The 18,829-nt window shown below is 48.6% G+C and overlaps 1 protein-coding gene across 3 annotated transcripts in view; it reads right to left on the bottom strand.

Moving 5' to 3' along the window:
• CHST11 (carbohydrate sulfotransferase 11) overlaps nt 1–18,829 on the bottom strand; it is a 265,297-nt gene that overhangs the window by 192,842 nt on the left and 53,626 nt on the right. Inside the window, exon 1 of one of the 3 annotated variants that reach the window (XM_045467219.1) lies at nt 11,667–11,905. The exons of the other annotated variants lie outside the window; for them this stretch is intronic. The gene's annotated coding sequence lies outside the window, so the exon portion shown is untranslated. Of the gene's footprint in view, nt 1–11,666; nt 11,906–18,829 lie in introns of those variants that run through there. 3 annotated transcript variants of the gene reach the window in all.

The raw sequence follows: 18,829 nt of genomic DNA, 5'->3' as shown, positions 1-18,829 counted from the left end.
GGCCTGGCTCTTGGATACGTATTTTGGAAATATTCTCTTGCTTCATTCTTGAAAAATCCCTGTGAGGTGGTTGCTGTTATCTCTACTTTACAGATGAGGAAAGCAAGGCAGAGAGGTAGGAACTAACCTTCAAGCAGCAGAGCCAAAAGAAACGCACTTGATGGGATCCCGAACCCGGACTCCCCACTACCCAAAGAAGAAAGTACGTGGAAGAAGGTAACACGGTGTCATGAGCTCTCATGGGTAACCAGAACAGCAAAGCAAGGGTGCGGGCAGGTTATATGAGGGCATTTCATGAGCAGATGAGGTCTGAGAGTCTGCATTTCTAAATCTAACGACAGCGGGGAGCCTGAGTGGCTCAGTCGGTTAAGCATCTGACTTCGGCTCAGGTCATGATCTCACGGTTCGTGAGTTCGAGCCCCACGTCGGGCTCCGTGCTGACAGCTCGGAGCCTGGAGCCTGCTTCGGATTCTGTGCCTCCCTCTCTCTCTGCCCCTCCCCTCTGTCTTTCTCTGTCTCTTTCTCTGTCTCTCTCAAAAACAAATAAACATTAAAAAATAATTAAAATCAAATCAAATCTAACAACGGTGATGCTGATGCCACGGGCCCTTGGACCACACACTGAATAGGAGGAACAGAGACCATAAACTCGGGGTCAGTTCTATCTGACGGAGGGGCTGGCCTCATTAGACTTACATCCTGGGTTTATGGACACCAACACCAGACTTACAGTAAATTAAGTGGTCTTAACTCTGCCCTGAAAGGGTGTGAGAAAGTACTCACTATCATTTTTCATGAACCCCAAGGCATCATTTCTCAGCCCTTCTGAACCCATGTCCCTAAGATGCTTTCCAGGTCCATCACGTCCCTGGCCAGGCAAGGAGACTCGTCCAGCTTTACCCTCTGCATTTTATACACAGAAAAATAACCAACTGAATACATATGCTTTATCAAGTTATAGTCTCTCCCTCACTTCGAATGCACATCCCCTCTATATGTTGCTGACCCGCCATCGAAAATAGCTGAAGTAACAGATACCATAAAGGAAAGTTAATGTAATATAATAAAAAGGATGGTCTTTCACAATCTAACTATATACAGGGCTCTAGAATGAATCTGGTCATCATCCACGTTGCATCTGGAGCTATGATCTCTTTCATATGTCTAGGTATAAATACACGTTTCAGTTAAATTTCCTCTAGCACCACAAATGAATACCTGATCCTGTTTTAGGAAATAATGTCCTGGTTTATAACTCTGAGGTCACCTCTGGTTACATGAATGTCATCACAGACACATAAGGCAACCCCCCTCCCCCGGCCCTCCCCATCTGCTCAGTGTACCCATATGGATTTAATTTTAGTAGACATTGAACCACCTTGGCAATAGCAAAGGAGAAGATGTTTTCGAATGCCTCCGTTCCACAATGTACGGTTTATGTTCCTCGAGGTAAGCAACATTCCACAGTGCTTCTGGAATGCAGCACCGTCAAAGAGTCAGTGTGAGATCTGGCCCTGAGGTTTAAGGACATGGAGACCTCATCGCGAGGAGCAGATTAGAACACCCAGGCATTAAGGCCCTATTACGCAGTTTAGACCCAGCGCACGGTGACCCACGGGGCACCAAGGACAGACACTTCCCAAAGACCAGCTGCCCCAGGAGACAGTGTTAAGACTCTGATGTCTTTCGACTTCTCTGTCATTCGGCACAGAAACGCAGGGTGAGGGAGTCTCCACGGGGATGTCAAGGACAGAGCCCCCGAACTAGAGCTCAGCCTAGAGACTCTAAAGGGCAGGGGGGGGCCTCAGAAAAGAGGATCGGACGGGATAATGTGCGATCTTCTCACATGAGCAAGTTTTCTTACAGGCAGAAATCGCTCCCACTGGGAGTGATTTTACAACCCAGTATGATGTAGTCTTCCAGCCCCAAATCTTTGCCGCAGCAGTTTTACAGAAATGCAAATGTGTCAGGTTGTACCATAATTAGCTACTTTTTAAAAAATGTATCATTCCCATCTTAAATTGCCTAATGAAGACGGGGTGGTACGGCTCATCAGAAACGTGGCTTCTGTGAACTAAAAATAATGGGGCTCCTTAATAAAATAAAAAATGTTAGCCCTTATGTTCCGCCGCTTAATAAACCAGTATGCAAATGAAACTAATCAAAACAACAAGCTCCCAGGAAATCAATCAACACATGCATAACGTTCTTCAAGCTGGCAGGCTGGAGATTAGCGGAGCTTCAAGGCCCCCCCCACCCTCTCCCGGCAGGAACCGCACGTGGCCAATACGGGATTAGACTCCGAGTCCTTCCTTCCTGGAAGGAAACACTAAGCAGATAGCGGTTTCTCTCACTTCCTCCATGGGATCAGCTGAAATCCATCCACCCGGTCACCTTCAAATATGTGATTCTGAGGTTATAAAAATGAATGAGAAAGTCCCTTGATGCTAAGCTTCGAGTCCCAACAAAACAGAAATCGCTACCTAGGAACCATGAGGGGCAAGTGGCTAACTACAACCGGGAAGAATGATTACTGGAATTTTGTTCTTGCTCTATTCCCGTAGCTCTGAGAAAAGAGTCGACAAGCTAAATTTTGAGAGCTGCTAGGGACCACAGATGGCCTCAGGGCCCATGTCTTCATGCAAGGTGTCTATTACACCATCAAAGAAAACTGAAGACAGCAACAGTCCTTGCTAAGCATGTGGTCGCCCATCTTCCTTAATAAAATATTCTGAACTGAGAAACCCAGCACATCACAGAGATATTTAATAAGCTGGCTTGCTAAATAAGTTTACCCCTAAAACTTCTTTCACTATGACATGAGTAATCTTGGAAGGGAAAAAAGAGCTCAGTCACTGCCATATGAACTGTGCCAAGAAAACCACATTTTAATTTTCGTCTTCTATTAAAAAAAAAAAAAAAAATGCTAGCATCTCTGCTAACCCAAGACCTTCCTTTCATTGTGGGATAACTTTGATCTTATTTAAAAAGAGGGGGAGGAGGGGGACCTGGGTGGCTCAGTCAGTAAAGCTTCTGACTTCGGCTCAGGTCATGATCTCGCAGTTCGTGTGTTTGAGCCCCGTGTCCAGCTCTGTGCTGACAGCTCGGAGCCAGGAGCCTGCTTCGGATTCTGTGTCTCCCTCTTGCTCTCTGCCCCTCTCCCATTCGCACTCTGTCTCTCAAAAATAAATAAACATTAAAAATTTTTAAGAAAGAGAGAGAAAGAAAGAAATGCTTTCACATTGCCAGCTCCAGGCCAATGAAGACACATCAACAAACAGGACATGAGCGTTACCCAAAAAGACTTATTCTGGGAAAGCTGCACGTGACCCACCCTGAACATGCGTTGGCTACAAGGCCATTTCAGAAGGACGCCTTCCTTTCGTTGCTTATTGATCTGCATTTGCTGCTGCCTCCTGAGCTTCCATTCTGCCAGCGCCTTAACGATCCACAAACCACCACTTACGCATCTCAGGGGAGCACACGTTGGAAGGGAGCGCGAAGAGAAGCACCCTTCTGCAACGCCAATAACCCTCCCCTCATCCATGTATTTATTCTGTCGGTGTGGGAAAGTTCAGATTAAAAGGGTTGTGGGACATGCACCACCATCAAGATGAGACTTAACGAAAAGCGCTCTCAACTTTACTAATCCTCCCTGCCTAGTATCTTTCCAAGGGTCTTTTTTTTTCCCCCAGAACCAGAGAAAATCAAAGTAACTGACAGTGCAACCAACAGGACAGCTTCTCCCTCGTACTTCACGAAATACCACCGTTTTGGTACGTGGTGCCGAGGTGAGGTGTGACCGAGCACCAAACCCCGAATGAATCTACGATGCTGGGAAAGCTCGACCACGTCCGTGAGTCGATTAAACTTTTTGCAATTCTTCCCATCTCGGGGCTGCTCAGCTTCCTCAACTGTTGGTCTGTAATCCAAGGGGGATGAATGTGAAATCCACGGCCAAATGAGTCACAGTAATGGAGGCAGGTTCCAAAGATAATGGGAACTCGTGAAAGTGTGACCGGATCTCTCGGGGGTGTAAGGGTTCCGGTGATTTGTGGACTGGTCAAGGAAAAAGATGTGAGCAGGAGAGGCAGAGACACACAACAAGCATTACTGGTGGCTGGAGGACCCTTGGACAAGGCTTCAGGAGACAGGGAAGTTCCTCGCTGCAGGACACAATCCAGGGGCATGGCTCAGCATCCACCATGCAGAAGGGGACAGGACTAGGGAACTACCATGGGGGAGGGGACAGGAGAGGAGGCTTACAGGCCTAAGTGATGTCACCGTGCAGCAGGTGGAGAGTCTTTGAGACCCAGAGCTCCAAAGGACAGGAACAGCTTGGGGTCTTATAACCACAGGCCTCTACCTTATCAATGACCAACAGATGCTGGGTGTAGTTTCCCGGGATACGCAAAGCAGGCAGGCCATAAATGGCTAAAAATCTGCACGTTTGGACTATTTTTAAATCGTGGATGTGTAAAAAATGGAGTTCGGCGCCAGGGTTTGAAGGTACGGGGTCTCAGCCTGCATCGAAGAAATAAAAAGCCAGGAGCCAATACGGTGGCCATCTTTTGCACATCTATGTAGCAGGAGGTGGGAGGGGGAGTCATCATAGAGGCGGCTGTGAGCTAGACCTTGAAATAAACTTTGCCGGTCAGAAAGGCAAGAGATAACTAGACTTCTCATGGTGATCATTTTGTAATGTATACAAATGTCGTATCACCATGCGGTACGCTTGAAACTAATATCGCACGTCAACTACACTTCAATTAAAAAAAAAAATGGCAAGGGAAGGCAGTCTTGGCAGAGGATCTGCAAAAAGGCACAGGCGCAGTGACGCAGGCAACTTCTAGGCCTTGCTGTTCAAGGCAACAAGACCGGCCGTGGGGGATTCGTGGGGCTGGAAGCCAAGGCCTGAGGGAAGGAGGTAGCCGGAGAAAAGGCCAGAAAGAAACAAGCCCAACACAAGACGTGGCGCTTGGGAGTGCCGGTTCTAGAATCCAGTTTTTTGTTTGTTTTTTTTTTTAAATGTTTTATTTTTATTTTTGAGAGAGAGAGGTGGGGGGTGGGCAGAAAGAAAAGGGACAGAGAGAGACTCCCAAGCAGGCTCTGCACTGACAGCGGAGAGCCCGATGTGGGGCTGGAACCCACGAACTGCGAGATCATGGCCTGAGCCGAAGTCAGACACTTAACTCACTGAGCCACCCAGGCACCCCTAGAGTCCAGTTCTGATCACATTACTTTTTCTCAGATCCTCTAGGTAGGTTACTTAATATGTCTCCATTCCATGTCTTCAGCTATCCAAGAGGGTTATAAATACCTACTCCCATGCTGGCTATTCCCCGTTATTAATATGTCAGCAGACAGCCATAGTAATGACCTGGCCTTGGACCCCCATGCCTAAAAAAGGCTGATGCCATGCCACAGATAGCAATGCAAAGAAGTGACTATCTATAATGAAGACAGTGACCACTCCACATCTGTGCTGGGAGAACCTGCAGGAGACAGAGGAGAGGCAGGAGGCGGGGAAACCAGGAGACTACTGCAATAGTCCTGGCAATGGATACAGAGGGCCTGAACTAGAACAGTAACAGAAGGAACAACACAAAGGAGAGGAATTCCCAAGACATTTCTCAGCGCATCAACAGGGGCTGGGAGGCGGAAAGGATGAGGGAGAGTCAAAAAAAAAAAAAAAAAAAAAAAAGAAGATTTCAATGTTTCTTTCTGGGGATTTCCCAATCTCTTCTCTCCATGGCCCCCAGTCTTTAAAGAAAAGTGCTTCAGTGGAAAGAAGCAAGGACATAACCTTGGAACAATTCACTTTCTGACACAGTATTTTAAAAAGGAGAAGGAGGGAGACAGAAGACGGAAGTAAGTGTGGCTAATGGAAAACGTGAAGGCTAGCTGGAGTGCCATTAAATTAGCCTCACTGGGATTTATAGCAGGAAAGTGGCACCTGTCTTCCTCTATACTTTAATGAGTCCTGAGCCCACGTGATTTCTCAATGAACCACCTCCACCAGGAAAGACTCTTGCAGAGCATTTAAATCGTGAATCAGGGTCTGGAGAACAAATCTCTTCCCTTATCCAAAATTCTTCTGAAGGAGAAGGCACTCAGCTTCCGCATCCTCCCAGGGGTCCGCCCGTGTCGTGGGAGCCCCGGAGGTGAGCCAGGAGGCTGGTTCCGGGCGAACACTTCGGCAAGACCCTCGTGGAGACTCCAGACGTCTTCGTTTGAGGCTCACAGACAGGACGATGGAAGCAGCAACATAAAACCTAACGAAGGTTTAGCCTACGTTCAAAGGTAGGTGGGCTTTTTCCTTCCCTTCATCAACTTTTCCTGCAACATTTTAATGAAGCTGCGGAAGGGATCACTACGACTTTATGCTCTGCTCTCCCTTCCTCCTACCTGGTCAATGTCTTCAGCAGCCTTCATCTCCGTTTCTGTCACACAGGACACAGGAGGGCTCTGGTCACTCTGCCAACCTCTAGGTGAAAAAAAGGTGCCAAAAGTACACGGACATGGAACTGTGCGATGGAATAATGCAGAAGCTAAAATGGTCAAAATGGAAAACGAGGGGGCAAATTAGGAAGTGGGGACATGGAGGAAGTTATAGGCTAAGATCAGAAATGATGATGATCAGGATGATGATGGTGAACTGTTTACTGAGCACTTACCTCTTGAACAAATACTATCAGTTTTCCCCCCCAAATCCAATCTCTCCTTCGTACATAGTAATAGAGTTCTCAGTGAGGTACCAGCTAAGGCCTAAAATTTCCCTAACTTGCTTTTGAATAATGCGGTCATATAACTAAGCGCTAGTCAAGGGGATGGAACAGAGACATGGGCAACTTTCAGGCCATACCCTCCGCTTCCCTTTCCCCCTTCCTGGCCGGGATGCAGAGATGACGGCAAGAACTAAAGCAGCCACCTTGTACCGTGAGACGGAAAGCACATATTAAGGATGGCCGTGCAACAAGGGAAAGAAAATTGGCTCCCTCTGCTCTGACCAGACATCAGGGAGAAATGAACTTTCACTTTCCAAAGGCGCTCTTATTTTTTGCCATCTCAAAACAGGTAACCGGATCAAACTCTGTGCTGTACGCATCACATGCGTTATCTCATTTAATCCATATGCAACTCTATAATAAAGTAGATACGACAGTTATCCTCATTTTGCCCTGGAGGACACGGGGACCCCAAAGGGCAAGTCACTTGTCTAAGCTTTCACAGTCAAGCAAATGGCAGGGCCTTTTTGCAACCAAGCGGCCAGGTTCCGGGGTTTGGAATATGATGTCTCCTTGCCACACGACCAGTCGACCTGAACCAAGGAAGGAATCTGACCAACTTCCAAAAATGTAAACCCGGTTTAACAATCCCCGCCGCCAAGGGTGAAGAGCCACGACTCCTTGGCGGTTCTTAACGGTCTCGGTCTGCAGGCATCAGTTTGCCCTTCATCTCCTGCCCCAGAGGCAGGGAGGCTCGGGGAGAGACTTGTCCTCTGTTCCTTCACTCCAGTCTCCTCTCCTCCCCGGGGGCTGTGTGAGCATCGCAGTGCGAAGGGCGTCCACAGTCACAGCTGCCCGGACGTCCGCGGCTCCCTCAACCCTAGACCGAAGTCCGGTCAGCCCGGTGACATGCTGCTCGCATTTCGATACTTCTTTATCTTCACGCTTCCCTTCCAGAAGATGCCATCCCCCTCGGTGGATCCCGTGGAGTTGCGCAATTTAGAGAGAACTGCAAAGCCGGACACAGCTGTGCAAGGAAAGGCTGTCAAGTGCACTGCATCGAAAACAGCCAGGACACCACTGTTTCTCACAAGCCGTCAAAGTCAAGAATAACTCAAAAGCCCCCTGCAGTGCCCGGAGTGAGGAGTGAGCCGAAAATTCTATGTGGACATCAAAGGAAAGCAGCATAAGAGTCCTGTTCACTCCTTGCCTTTCTCGTGCCCTGACAGAGTCTCGGAAATGTCCCCAGGGCTCCATCTCCCTTTCCAAAGAGTGGCACGGAGAAGAACAGCCCCTGGCGACCCAGCTCCCAGGCCGCGAGGTGCTGGAAGCAATTTCTTCCTACATTTGCAAATGAAGTATGAGTCATTTCCTCACCAATTTCACTGAAATTTCACCATGCATTAGGGCATCTTAAGAAAAATCTGCTTTCTGGGGCACCTGGATGACTCAGTCGGTTTAGCGTCCAACCTTGGCTCAGGTCACGAAGTCGCGGTTCCTGAGTCCGAGCCCTGCACTGGGCTCTGTGCTGCCAGCTCAGAGCCTGGAGCCTGCTTCAGATTCTGTGTCTCCCTCTCTCTCTGCCCCTCACCGGCTCGCACTCTCTCTCTCTCTCTCTCTCTCTCTCTCAAAAATAAACATTAAAGACAAGCAGCTTGTATCCACTTAAGAAAGAAAGAAAGAAAGGGGTGCCTGGGTGGCGCAGTCGGTTAAGCGTCCGACTTCAGCCAGGTCACGATCTCGCGGTCCGTGAGTTCGAGCCCCGCGTCGGGCTCTGGGCTGATGGCTCAGAGCCTGGAGCCTGTTTCCGATTCTGTGTCTCCCTCTCTCTCTGCCCCTCCCCCGTTCATGCTCTGTCTCTCTCTGTCCCAAAAATAAATAAACGTTGAAAAAAAAAAAAAAAAAAGAAAGAAAGAAAGAAAAGAGAGAAAGAAAAGAGAAAGAAAAAAAGAAAGGAGAGAAAGAAAGAAAGATTGATTTGCTTTGGGGGTCCAGGCCTGCCAGAAAGGACACAGAGAGAAAGAAGACTTGAACATGCAGGTCCTACAGCGAGGCCACACTACCTGCTCGGGAGAGGTGGCTCGGGTTTGAAGACAGGCCTACCTGAAAGCGTGCTGTGATGACCAGACGAGGTACATACTCATTTGGCATACAGAACGCGCTTAATAAACACTCCCTAGAATCACTGATTTCATTGTTCTCACCTGGGGACATACCCATACCGTGTGGCGCTATTAACACCCTCCTCTAACAGAACAGAGCACAAAGGCAAGAGTGGGGAGGCTTCCTAAGGAACAGTAAAAGGTAAGCCTTAACTGAGCCAATAATCGTTGACAAACTCCCAGGCTGAGAGCGAGGCACTGAGGAATAAGACAAACAAAAATCCCTTCGCTCAGGGTTCTCAGAGTCCGATGTGGGAAAGACAAAGAACAGATGATAACAGACTGGCTCAGAAAGTTGTGACTGAGGTTAAGACCCAGCGCTGCGCGAGTATCCAGAGGGAGCTCCAAGTCTGCCGGGAGGAGAAGGAGGGGGACAGAGCCAGGTGGTCCAGGAGGGCCTCACAGAGCAGGTGGTCCTTGACCTTGGCCTTGAAGGAGTTGCAGCCCATCAGGCAGAGATTTCTGCTCACGGCCAGAAAGGCAGAAAGATGCCAGGAAAGATGCTACTCAACCCATAGGCTGAGTAGCCGTAGGCATGCGTCTGCTGGGGCTGCCCTAACAAGCCACACACCAGGTGGTTTAAACAACACACATATTGTCTCACAGCGCTGGAAGTCCAAGTTCTGGGTGTGAGCGGGGATGGTTTCCTCCGAGGCCTCTCTTTGCCTTGCAGATGGCTATCTTCACAGCGTCCTCCCATGGCCTGACCTCTGTGCACGTGCACGTTTGCGCCCTTCTCTCCTTGTCTCCTAAGGACACCAGGCAGCTCGGATCAGGACCCACCCACAGGACCTCCTTTTATCTTCCTGACCTCTTTAAAGACTCCCTCTGCAGAGGCGCCTGGCTGGCTCAGTCGGTCGAGCACCCAGCTCTCGATCCCAGGGTTGTGAGTTCAAGCCCCACGTTGGACCTGGAGCCTACTTACAAAGTAAAAAAATAAATAAATAAAGACTCCTTCTCCAAATGCAGTCCTGTTCTGAGGCTAGGAGAGTTAGGACGTCAGCATTCGAATTTTGGGAGGTCACAATTCAGCCCATAACACCACAAAAGGGTTTGCAGGAGAGTGACAGGAGCCAAGTTTTCATTTGGGAAAGAGTACTCAGTGAGGAAATGGGAATACGGAAACGAAGAGCCTTGAGGCAAGCAGGCCACCAAGGAGGTGATGTGGTCCCCGCCTGGGGCGCCTGTTCACCTGGAGCCTGGTTGTTTTTGCTTAAGACACAATCTCTTGTCACCCAGTGCAAATCCCTGCCATTGCCTTCTGCGAGGAGCCTACTTGTCCGTGTGGATTCTCCAAACTACTGTTCCAGCATGTTCCCAGGCTGGGCCCACCGCCCGTACCCTGCCAGGGTCTGGGAACCCCCAGAAGCTAAACAAGCAGTGGCCTGGGGAGCAGGAATAAAAACACTGCCTTGCATTCCAAACACAAGTCGGGGGCCCAGGACCCAAGGCCTGAGCATCCACCCTTCAGCAGTGGAAGAACAAGGGCTCCGGTGGCCTGAGGCGCCTCTAACCCCCGCCCCCCCCTCACAAATAAAGCCCCGGCAGGACGCCCATTAACACCTCACAGGGGCAAACCTCAGGCTTCGCAGGAGAAACTTCAAAAGACATCCCAGTCACACAAAATGCCAGAAAATCATCAATCAAGCACACCATCCCAGGAAGTAGCCAGCTGAATTTGGGGAAAGAGTCTTGCACATAAATTAAATGTCCCTGAGCCCCCATACGGCTCTCGATTTATTACCGTGGAGGCCAACTGTGCTCCTTAAGTTTAAAAAGGATCAAGGCCTCTATAAACAGCATATAGCACTACCTTCATAGTCAAAGGGGGAAAAAAATCAAGAGAAACTCTTTTTTAGTTCAGAAAATGATCCTTTTGTGAAAATAATTCCCACTACCACTGAACTCTTTGCCTCGAGTGTTATAAAATCCAACTGGCCAGGCAGCCCTTTAAAAATGTATAATGTCAGCCATAATTACCAATTGCCTTTTGGATTTGTTGAAATTCATTTCGGAATTGGATTTTCTCCCGAGTAGGTGACCTGCCTGAATGATATGCTCACATTCGGGCGTGTTAGCTGAAAATCTACGGCATTGCTTATAGACTTAAACTCTTTCTCCTCCCACCTCTGTACATACACACTCACCAACCTTTCGCTGCAAAAACAGCTAAAACTCACCATTCATCCTCCTCACGGCAGAGATGCAAAAAAGGGCCATCTGAGAAGCATTAATATTCCCTGGGGAGCAACAGTTGTGTAACACTGAAAGGCCTCATCCACCTCATTTCCATACTAAGACTTCATGTTGCCAGAATTTCTTTTTCTTTTTTGAAGCATCCTGGTCCTTTGCTCCTCATAAGAATCAAAATAGCTGGTCTTTTGCTTCTCATAAGAATCAAAATAGCTAGGGCACTTAGTCCACGCCAGGCTCACTTCACCTTCATGTGAATACCGTGACTATTCCGGGTTCAGAAAGAGGGAACCGGGCTCAGAGAGGTTAAGTAACTTCACCAAGGTCACACAGGAAAAGAGTGGCAAAACAGAGATAGATCCCAGTCGAGGCTTGCAAGATCCAAATCCAAGCTCTAAACTGCTCATTTTAATGGCTGTCCCCGGGCTAATTCGAAAGATGGAAAGCTTGCCTCCCAACCAGCCTTCTAATATAATAGATTTAGAAGGTGTTTGCGCTTAAATTTACCCAAGGCTCAAGAAGCCATTTTGAATACTATATACCAGGAGGCTTTAAAAAAAGCTTTTAGAATTCCAATGGATACCTTAATACATAAGATTTGGTCTTTTCTCCTGGATGATGATTTCTTCCACCTTCTCCCGTTTAATAATACAAGCACATACACCATGCTTAGAGTTACACAAAACATGAAATCCAACTCTAGAATGTGGGTTCATCACAATGAGTGGACAAGTCACAATGGTTCCACACCGTGCTTTCTTCAAAAGAGATGAAATCCAAAACAAAACAGGAATAGGTATGTGTCGGGTAAGAATGTGACTTAAAATTTAGGAAAACATCTTGTACCCTAGACCGCCAATTCCTTGAGGACACAGATCCTGTCTTATTGGACTTTTTATCCCCAGAACTCAGCACAAAAGTGGCACACAGTAGGTGCTTAATAAGGATTTGCCGAAATGGAGGATGGAGGATGGAGGGAGGGATGGATGGATGGATGGATGGGTGAATGGCTGAATGGAGGAGGAAATAAAGAGATGAGTGGATGCTTACACCAATGATTACACCTGAAATTATCTGTAAGGAACTCTCTCTCTCTCTCTCTCTCCAATGTTTTTCTGGCCAGATGTATATTTCCCACTGTCCACCCTGGATTTGGACAAATGAATGAGCTGGCTGTGGAGCCCACAGTAGAGCAGAGACGAGAGAACCAAATGTGGGCTGTTACTGAACTATGACCTTTCCCAAGGACAGACAGACAGACACCAGCAACTGTCCATTTAACACACACATGCTGAATGCAAATACTTTTTCTGGGAGGCAGCTCCGTTTGTTGGCATCAAAACCCATTTGTGACCTCTGCGTGTCCTTCCCATTCTTGAGTCCCCAAAGGGGAAAGCACCATTTATTCAAAGAAAGCCGCTTTGGGTTAGTAACCACTCCAGAAAACAAGTCCTGTAGTGCCGTTCAATTCCAACTGAGGAGCGAGGAAAAAGAACACATTCGCTGGCTTTCGTGCACGCTGCAGCAATGAGGCTGCTGGTCCGAGTAGGTTCACGCAGGCATCTGTTTTCACAGTCCTGCAAACACAGCGCTTGAGATGGGCTTTTAAAGACAGCCATGTTCCCAGGGCACAAAAAGGAAACTGACATACAAATAATCTGCCATGTTAAACATGGGGAGAAATAAGAGGTAAACCGCAGGCAAAACTCGGGAAGAAATGCCAGAGTTCTAATAAGCAGCAAAATATTTCTTATACAATAAGGTGACACGGCTCTGTGGCTTTACAAAGCATTCACACAGAAAATGTTTCATTTGGGAAAACTCAGGAGAGGAGTGTGAACACCCCGTATAACCAATAAGGGAACCACGGCTCGCTCTACAAGGATTCGGTTACTTGCTCCGGATCACAGATGCAGGAACTAGAGACAGGGCACGTTTTGCATCCTGCTCTGATGTATTTCTCGTTGCTCCACAGAAACATTGTTGGCCCCACCCTGAGTACCAGGTTGTACCCAGGTAAGCTGCAAACTGGAAACGGCTCCTGTCTTTATGAAATTACCAGGCCATTGAGGGTTGGAGCCAGAAACGTAAGCTGCCCTCCCTGGCACGACAAGCACCAGGGAGTTCTCCATGAAACAAGCTAACCAGAGGAGGAGGGAGGGAGGGCGTTAGGGAGAGGCAGAGAGAGAAGAAACCCCACCCACATATCTGAAACAGACAGGGAACTAACTGCAAGCTGACTCTCACCCATCCATCTTTTTTTTTTTTTTTTTAATTTAAAAAAAGAACTTTTTTTAATGTTTACTATTTTTGAAGGAGAGAGAGAGAGAGAGAGAGAGAGCAGGGGAGGGGCAGAGAGAGGGGGAGACACGGAATCTGAAGCAGCCTCCAGGCTCCGAGCTCTCAGCACAGATGTGGGGCTCGAACACACGAGAACAGTGAGATCATCACCTGCGCCGTAGTCGGATGCTTAACCGACTGAGCCACCCAGGCGCCCCTCTCATCCATCCGTCTTAAAGTGATCTCAGAGACCAATTTCCATGTCTTAAAAATGAACCCGGTGGCACCTGAACAGAGAGAATCTGGTTGTCTTTCATACCACAAAGAATGCCTTTTTAAGGTGCGAATTACCTATTTCTAATTAGTCAAGCATCTACAAAAAGTAGACTTTTTTTTTTTTATAATTGCCCTATTTTCCACCCCACCCATCCCGACACACAGAAATAACTTACTGTGAAAACAGAGCCCAAATCAAGCATGAAAAAAAATGGCCAAAACATTTAAATCCTCGAATCAATTATACCACCTCACCATTTTACCTTGATCAAAGACAATTATAGAGACAATAAATAAAGCCCATCCTGCAGAGGTTCCCAAACACAGCTAGGGATCAGAAGAAGCACTAGAGAAACTTTTTTCTTTTTCTGAGAGAGAGAGAGAGCACATGTGTGGGGGGAGAGGGAGAGGGGGAGAGGGAGAGAAGGAGAGGGAGAGAGGGAGAGGGGGAGAGGGAAAGAAGGAGAGGGAGAGAGAAAGAGAGAGAGAAAGAGAGAGAGAGAGAGAGAGAGAGAGAGAGAGAGAGAATCTCAAGCAGGCTCCACGCTCAGTGTGGCGCCCAACGCGGGGCTCAATCCCACAACTGTGAGATCAGGACCTGAGTCGAAATCGAGAGTCAGACGCTTAACCGACTGAGCCACCCTGGAGCCTTGGGAATCTCTTTAAATGATACAATGCTGAGCCCACCTCTGGAGATTTGAATGAGTGGGTATTCTGGAGGGGCCGGGTTGGCCCAGTGTTTTAAAGCACCCCTCCCGTAATTCTGATGGTCAGCCTGCTTGAGAACCTTTGCAATACACCTCGAGAGATCATCCCAGAGCAAAGGCTGTCTGGACAGGACCCACTCCACCGCGTACCAAGCACGAAGGGAGGCTTATTCCACACACACTAGAATCCCACGTCATCCTTACAACGTCTTTAAGGTTGGCACAATGACACCTATCTACAGATAAGACACCTGGGGCTCCATGATTTGCTCAGGAGGTGTGTATTCCCTGGCTTCCCAAGAAAGCCTGCTCTATGCTCCTACCCTGCATAGAAAATCCACCGCTGAGGAATGGAGCCAGGGCGAGCACCAGAACAGAGACACCGTACAAGTATTTGAGAGGCTGGCGCCGGTTCAAGGACTGCCTTGATTTAACTTCCTAGTATTGATTAGTATAACTGGGAAAGAAATGCTAGTGGAGACAGATACCCTAATTTTACAAGCACCAACCGAGTGGCCTTTGCCAGGCACGGGGAGGGTGCTGGGCGCCTGTCTGGGCTTTCACCGCCGCGCAGGAACTACGCAGACCAAGTTCATGAGCCTGAGGCTCCGCCAGCCACAGCCTGGGTGCCCCGGCCCGCTGCCGGGAGAGAGGATACGGGCAGGAAGTGCCCACTAGCAGGGAAACGGGAAACAATTCTCCAGGCCAGGGGAAGAAGAGGCCCATTTTAATCAGACGGTGGAGCAGACCCAAATCCGTTTTTCCCTCGGTGTCTGAAGCCTCAAAGCATCACCCCGGGATCCCCTAGGGGCCAGAGTGAGGTACTCTGACACCCAAATGTAGGACATGCCCATCCAGAAATAGCGCCTCTGCCCAGGACACTAGGAACAAAGGTCACAGCCTGCTTTCCTGGAAACAGGCCAGAGCTACGAAAAGTCAGGAGATGAAGGCTTCTATCTGGTTTGCCCGCTAACTCGCCGTGATCTTGGGCAAGTCACTTTGTGACTGAGCCTCCAAAATACAGAGGTGGAAGGAGACAATCTTTGAATTTCCTGCCAGCTCTGACCCCAGACCCACACCAGGCTGGCAGGACAAACATGCAGGGAGATTTCCCAAGGTGCTGACCACAGGGGACCAGGTGGGAGGGCGGCCACCCTGCTTGGAATTGCATTTGCCCGAGCATGCCTGTGGCGGATACACGCTGCAGGAGAGCACGCAGATCAGAAGGAAGTGCTTATGGGAGAAAGCAAAGGATAGAGACCCAGGGAAAAAAAATATCTGTCCCAAAGGTCCCCTCCAGACTTGAATTTGATGGTAACTTCCAAATCTTCCCCTGTGGGCCTCCCAGTCATTCATCCACTCGCTGAATAAACACATACGAGAAACTGCACTGCGAGCCAGGGGCACTGAGGCCACTATTATCATTATTATTATTATTATTATTATTATTATTATTATTATTACCATTACTACTATATAATTAAAGTGGCTGGGAAATAAAGACCTATGTATCTAAGTGATGCTGGGATTCCCCTAATAGACAAAAAAAAGTCCACCAGCAAGACTCAGAATGTGTCCAGTTCTTTCCCCTGCAACTTCCATATTCCAAAGGGATATCAGGCAGTCGGCTTCGAAACAAAAGGCCACGGCCTCCGAGGCTCGAACAGAAGGGCGGATTCACACCCCAGGGGCCACGGATTGTCTGACTCTCTGAGCAGAGACATGCAAAGGTCAAGGGCTCTCAAGGGAATTCAGAAGCACCCCCTCTGATGCTCAGAGCCCAGAACAGATTTAGCTCCACCCACAGAACACTGCCCCCCACAGCCTTGATGCACAGAGCTTGGCCTGCGCTCTGCCAGGGTCGCGGCCCAGGAGAAAGATCCCATCGCTGAACAAACTTAACACATCCGAAGAATCTCCTTCAACAAGTGCTCTGCAATTTCAGACGACAGACCCATCCATCCTAGAGTAAACTGAGGGTTAAAAAAAGAAGAAGTAGGGGTGCCTGGGTGGCTCAGTCGGTTGGGCGTCCGACTTCGGCTCAGGTCATGATCTTGCGGTTTGTGGGTTCGAGCCCCGCGTCGGGCTCTGTGCTGACGGCTCGGAGCCTGGAGCCCGTTTCGGATTCTGTGTCTCCCTCTCTCTCTGCCCCTTCCCTGCTCATGCTCTGTCTCTCTTGGTCTCTCAAAAATAAATAAGTGTTAAAAAAAAAATTTTTTTTTTAATAAAAAAAAAAAGAAGTAAAAAAAAAAAACAAAAAACTCACAACTGGCTATGTAGCGGCAGGAGTGACATTCATTTTCCTAACTACTACCCACGGACTGACCAGACCTTCTTACAACTAACTACCACCACAAATACACTGCTAACTTAGCCCATGAGGCTATACTGCCTCTCACTGAATGGACCCGTATCTATCCCTCTATAAAGCAGGAAGTATATACTTCTGGATGATCTGACAGAAGATGTAAGACCTTGCGAGATAAGCGGAGCAGGTATTATCAGACCCATTTGACAGAAAAAGATACTGATGCTCAGCAGTTCAGAGACGCCCCCGAGGGCTCACAGCTGATAAGCAGTAAGATTTTTTTGGCTCCCTCAGGCCTCACTGCCTGCGGCACAGCTGTGCAGAGAGACGAGCGACTCCTGAGCCCTGCACCCATGTTCAGTTCTGATGCCAGCGGCTAGGATTGACAGCTGAGGCAGAAGAAACTCCTAGACCCCGACAGAGTCCCCTTCTCTCCTGCAGCTGGGCCTCCTCAACTACACATGCACACTGGCTCCCTCTCCTTCCCTCCCTCTCTCTCTCTCTCCAAGTAGTTTCCCAGGAAAACATAATCATCACCCTTTAGGAACCCAGGCTGCACCTGCGTCAGACCTTCACTGCACCCGATCGTGAAGGCTTTGCCGAAACGGTTCTCGGGACAGCTGTCGTGGGTCCTGCAGCCGAGACGGACATCCTTGCATCTCGGCAAACCCCACTGCAGCCACGTTTCTGCGCCGCAGCTCAGAGGAATGGAAAGAATCAATTTAAGCCAAGCAAACCCAACAGGCTATCACACAAAGCGCCGATGTCAAATCAAACCTCATAACCAGCAATTACCCATCAAGCCGGGGCCGTAATGACGGGCTCCTCGGGGTCACCTCCCCGGGAAGCAGGGAGGGGGTTACTAAAGAGAGAGCTGGGATCGGACGAGTGCGATGACAGCCTCAAGAAAAAGGTGTTCCCCTCGCTTTTCGATACATCTCCCCACCCCGTGTCCAAAGACACAACCCTGTCCTCGGAGGTCAGAGCCCATCGTGCTAGAGGAGATTCCAGGCTCTCATGCTGTGCCCTCTAATTTTAAAGGAAGCCGGCTTTAGATAATGGTCTGCAAGGTGCTTCCTTTCAAAACTGCTGTAATTAAGCTAGAAAAACGTTAATTTGTACCCTCGTGGTAAGAGGGTTTCCTGGAAATTCCTGAAAGGAAGTCTATAATCGATGAGTGGGTGAACGTCACACACGCAGCACAAGCACCTGAATCCAGCACAGTCTGTGAAGCCTCAAAAACCCCCGGCTAAAGAAACGGCACTGCGTCCCCAAAAAGCATTGTGCCAGACCTCTATTGAGGGCTGGTAGTGTGACAAAGACACACACACACACACACACACACACACACACACACAGAGGAAACAACATTTGCAGTCCTGGGCCTCAAAGCTCCTTATAAGACGAGCTCCAACTCTTTAATTTGAAGAGAGAAGAAAGCATTAAAAAAAAAAAAAAAAAAAAAGATTTTTAAGGAAAACAACAGCTTCTATTAAAATGCATAACACTATCTTTCAATAGATGAAAGGACTCAGTAGAAACACCATAAACCTCAGAATTACACGGTAAATTGCTTCTTTTGTTTAACGCAAATTAATATCATCACAGATAAGAAAACAATAAGCCCAACATTCCCCGTGGGACGCTACGTCCATAAGGCAGCTTGGGAGACTGTAGGTTGACTGAGGTGGGGAGAAGGAAGGAAGGGTGGGTCACGGCCACCTTCCAACTCGGATCCTCAAATCCTGTCTCATCACCTGAAGTGTTTCTCCTGCAAGTGACACACAGATGACTTTCCAGTCTCCATTTTCCCTGCATAAGCCGCCAGACGCAGAGCCAGAGTATATCGGCTGTGACAGCACATCTGTCCGGGGCCCTCCCAAGTGCCTCCCAGAACACAACGCACAGACGGCGTGGAGTCTGCTGAGTGGCGGCCTTGCCAGGGGCTTCAAGAGAGTCAAAGTGAATCTGGCACCGAGGCAACTAAGAAACCTCTTGACTATCCCTTCCCGGGCCTCCCAGCAGCTGACTCCCTCGGAACCACATAACTAATGAAGGAAATCCAGCATGAAAATGTGTGTAAATCCAAATCTTCCCTCTTGCCCACAGGGTCCTGGCATGCAAGCCGATGGCAGGCATGCCGATTCAAAGACCGTCCTTGAACTCAGACGAGTT

Source organism: Leopardus geoffroyi, chromosome B4, assembly GCF_018350155.1.
Source record: "Leopardus geoffroyi isolate Oge1 chromosome B4, O.geoffroyi_Oge1_pat1.0, whole genome shotgun sequence".
Classification (NCBI taxonomy): Eukaryota; Metazoa; Chordata; class Mammalia; order Carnivora; family Felidae; genus Leopardus; species Leopardus geoffroyi.
This window is presented reverse-complemented; position numbering and strand designations above follow the sequence as displayed.